The sequence below is a fragment of the Sapajus apella genome, unplaced genomic scaffold (assembly GCF_009761245.1).
Source record: "Sapajus apella isolate SASKATOON/1434 unplaced genomic scaffold, GSC_monkey_1.0 scaffold278, whole genome shotgun sequence".
In the NCBI taxonomy this organism is placed as follows: Eukaryota; Metazoa; Chordata; class Mammalia; order Primates; family Cebidae; genus Sapajus; species Sapajus apella.
In genome coordinates, this window is record NW_022437218.1 from 1 (window position 1) to 4,185 (window position 4,185).

The window sequence follows — 4,185 nt, forward strand, 5'->3', positions numbered from 1 at the left end:
AAAAAAAAACCTTAAACTGGAACCAAAAGAGAGCCCACATAGCCAAGTCAATTCTAAGCAAAACGAACAAAGCAGGAGGCATCACACTACCGCACTTCAAACTATACTACAAGGCTACAGTAATCAAAATAGCATGGTACTGGTACCAAAACAGAGATATAGACCAATGGAACAGAACAGAGGTCTCGGAGGCAACACAACATATCTACAACCATCCGATCTTTGACAAACCTGACAAAAACAAGCAATGGGGAAAGGATTCCCTGTTTAATAAATATGTTGGGAAAACTGGCTAGCCATGTGCAGAAAGCAGAAACTGGACCCCTTCCTGACACCTTACACTAAAATTAACTCCAGATGGATTAAAGACTAAAACATAAGACACCATAAAAACCCTAGAAGAAAATCTAGACAAAACCATTCAGGACATAGGCATAGGCAACAACTTCATGACCAAAACACCAAAGCATTGGCAACAAAAGCCAAAATAGACAAATGGGACCTAATCAAACTCCACAGCTTCTGCACAGCAAAAGAAATAGTCATTAGAGTAAATCGGCAACCAACAGAATGGGAAAAAATTTTTGCAGTTTACCCATCTGACAAAGAGCTGATATCCAGAATTTACAAAGAACTAAAACAGATTTACAAGAAAAAAACAAACAAGCTCATTCAAAAGTGGGCAAAGGATATGAACAGACACTTTACAAAAGAAGACATACATGAGGCCAACAAACATATGAAAAAATGCTCATCATCACTGGTCATTATTGAAATGCAAATCAAAACAACATTGGGATACCATCTCACGCCAGTTAGAATGGCAATCATTAAAAAATCTGGAGACAATAGATGCTAGAGAGGATGTGGAGAAATTGGAACACTTTTACACTGTTGGTGGGAGTGTAACTTAGCTCAATCATTGTGGAAGACAGTGTGGCAATTCCTTAAGGACCTAGAAATAGAAATTTTGTTTGACCCAGCAATCCCATTACTGGGTATATATCCAAAGGATTATAAATCGTTCTACTATAAGGACACATGCACACGAATGTTCATTGCAGCACAGTTTACAATAGCAAAGACCTGGAACCAACCCAAATGCCCGTCGATGATAGACTGGACAGGGAAAATGTGGCACACATACACCATGGAATATTACACAGCCATCAAAAACAATGAGTTCGTGTCCTTTGTAGGGACATGGATGAACCTGGAAGCCATCATTCTCAGCAAACTGACACAGGAGTAGAAAATCAAACACCACATGTTCTCACTCACAGGCGGGTGTTGAACAATGAGAACACATGGAAACGGAGGGGAGCACTACCCACTGGGGTCTGTTGGAGAGAAATAGGTAAGGGACAGTCGGGGGTGGGGAGTTGGGGGGGATGGCATGGGGAGAAATGCCAGATATAGGTGACAGGGAGGAAGGCAGCAAATCACACTGCCATGTGTGTACCTATGAAACTATCTTGCATGTTCTTCAAATGTGCCCCAAAACCTAAAATGCAATAAAAAAAAGAAGTGTTGGAAGGAAAATGTGTAAAAGTTACTCTCGCATATTTGGGAACAGCAAGCACTTAGTTTGAGAAAATGAGGACTTAAACAGTTGAATCAAAGGCAGTATGCTGGTACTTGTATTTTAAATCAATGGTCATGTTCTTCCTTAAGCAACAATCTTCTGCTTCCTAATAGCTACAATATGATACAGTAGGCAACAGCTCACTTGAAAGTGGTAGAATCAGAGGATAAAGAAACCAGAAGCCACCCCACTTACATTTTCTACTATACAAAGTCTTTTGGCACTTGATAAATCAAGCATTCGTGTAGCATTACATTCAACAGAAACATCTCTCCTACTTTGGGTTTAAGATCCTTGTCCCTCCAGTTCCGATGTCGTGACATCCGACTCTTCATCATTGTAAATATTTTGAGCCATTTGCCATATCTGCATGATGTTATCCTCAGACACGGAGCAAATGACCCAAGGCTCATTGGGGTTCCAACTAAAATCTGAAATCTTGGCAGTGTGTCCTCCATGAATAAACAGGAGTTCTGGAGTCCCGTCTTCTGCATCTTCTGCTGATTGTTCTTCCCCAATTTTACTTAAATCCCACACATTCAGGTGGTGGTCAGTACCACTTGAAGCCAGAATAGTTTCATTATGTGGAGACCAGTGGACCTGGAAATTTTCATCTTTATGAGATTCGAAAGTATGGAGTTTTAATTTTAAGTTACGTAGATCCCGTAAAGCTACTGTCTTATCCGCACAGCCGGTGGCTAGAATAAATTCGCTGTAGGGATTCAATGAGAGGCAATTGACTTCGGCACTGTGTGCATCCACCAAGGGGCTCGGCTTGGAGGTGGCATTGGACCTGGTGTCCCATATCATCAGTTTCTGATTATCAGCAACAGATCCAAACAGTGACTCGTGCAGCAGGTGCCAGGCCACATCCTCCACAACAGCTGAGTGACCGGTAAAGATCGCTTTAGCATCCACGATTTTGCCTTCCTTTGGTCCTGGGTTTATATCCCACAGACAGACAGTATGGTCATGAGATGCATTTAGGAGATGTCCACTCAAATTCGAATTCCAGGAGAGACCATAGCCTTCCTTCTGGTGACCTCTTAACCTGAGATCAAGATTACATTCTCCACTTGGGTCTGGTTTAGCAGGGTGTTTTGTATAGTCAAAAACCAACACATCAGAAGATGGTGTTTTTGTCACAATGATGTGAGGATTCTGCAGCATGTAACAAGCACGGTTTACTTCTCCTTCATGATTGATTTTAATTTCACATTCAATTTTTCCTGTTACAGAACCAAAGCCACCAAATTCACCCTTGTCACTGTCACAATGGGAAGCATCAAACTGTACATCATCATTGGGAATATGTACTCAAGCAACCACCAGATGATTCTGCTCATCAGATCTATCAGTCCCCAGCACTAGCCGACGAAGGTCATAATCTTTTCCTTCCGGTTTAGTCAATTCAGGAAGCTGCTGAACGGTAAGACTGGGCCACTGAAGAGCATGGGTCCTAACCAGGTCATATACAAACGGTGTATTCTTCTTCCAGATTTTATATTCTTCATTGATGACACGCTCCTCCACAGTATCTTCAAACATCTCTTTACTTGCCATCTTGCGTGGGGTCCTTCGACCCTCGCCGCCGCCTCAGACTCCCCTCTTAGCCGAGAGCAGCCCGACCGCTGGCGCTCCTGCCTTTCCCAAGCGCATCACACACTTCCCGCTCACGAAAGCCCGGGCCCCGTCTTGCGGCCTGGGTGCTCCCCAGACGCAGCGTCCTTCTTTCCTGCCTCCTCCACACTCGTGGGTACCAAGGTCTGAGGCGCTCTTCTCTCTCTCCAAACTTGGAAGGAGACTTTCAACCCGCGCCTCCCAGCCTGCCCAGGCAGCTCAAAATTAGAAAGTTAGATTTTTAAGAACATATTAGGTCATGAGGGCTCTACTCTCATGAATGAATGAATGTTATTTTTTCCAGAGCGGTTTACTTGTCACGAGAGTGAATCTATTATAGAGGTAAGCTCTCTGGTGAACAGCTTCTGTCCTCCTCATGCCTTTGTTCATTTCGTGATGTGGAAATATGGTTCTCATCAGATGGCAATGGCATGCATGCTCTTGGACTTCCAGCATACAAAATAGTCAGCTAAGTCAGCTTTTATTTTTTGTAAATTACCCAGAAAATAAACTAAAACATTCACAGAATGTCTAAATAGATTTAAAAGTTTAACAGTATGTATGCTTCACACAAGAGACTTACTTTAGATTTAAGAGCACACATAGGTTAACGGTTAAAAGATAAGAAAATATATCAGGCAAAGAATAACCAAAAAGGTGTAGGAGTGGCTATATTTATATCAGACATAATAGGCTTCTAGAAAAAATGTGTCAGGAGATACAAAGAAGTTTATTGTATAATGATAAGAGACTAATTTGTCACAAAAGAATATAAAATAAAATATATGTGCACCCAACATTGGAAGACATAAATATAGAAACATATATTAATAGAACTACAGAAAAAAAAAATAGGGGACTTTATTATCCTACTTAAAACAATAGATTATTTCAACAGAAAGCTAGTAGGAAAACAATGTACTTGCACAGCACTACAGAACAAGTGCACCTAACAGATATATACAGGATATTTCACCCAA

The 4,185-nt window shown here is 41.5% G+C and overlaps 1 pseudogene across 1 annotated transcript; it reads right to left on the reverse strand.

Annotated features, from left to right (window-relative positions):
- Nucleotides 1–1,788: 1,788 nt before the first annotated feature.
- On the reverse strand, nucleotides 1,789–3,356 carry LOC116545496 (annotated as a pseudogene). Its single transcript, XR_004266330.1, has one exon. The product of XR_004266330.1 is annotated as a histone-binding protein RBBP7 pseudogene (transcript).
- Nucleotides 3,357–4,185: the final 829 nt, after the last annotated feature.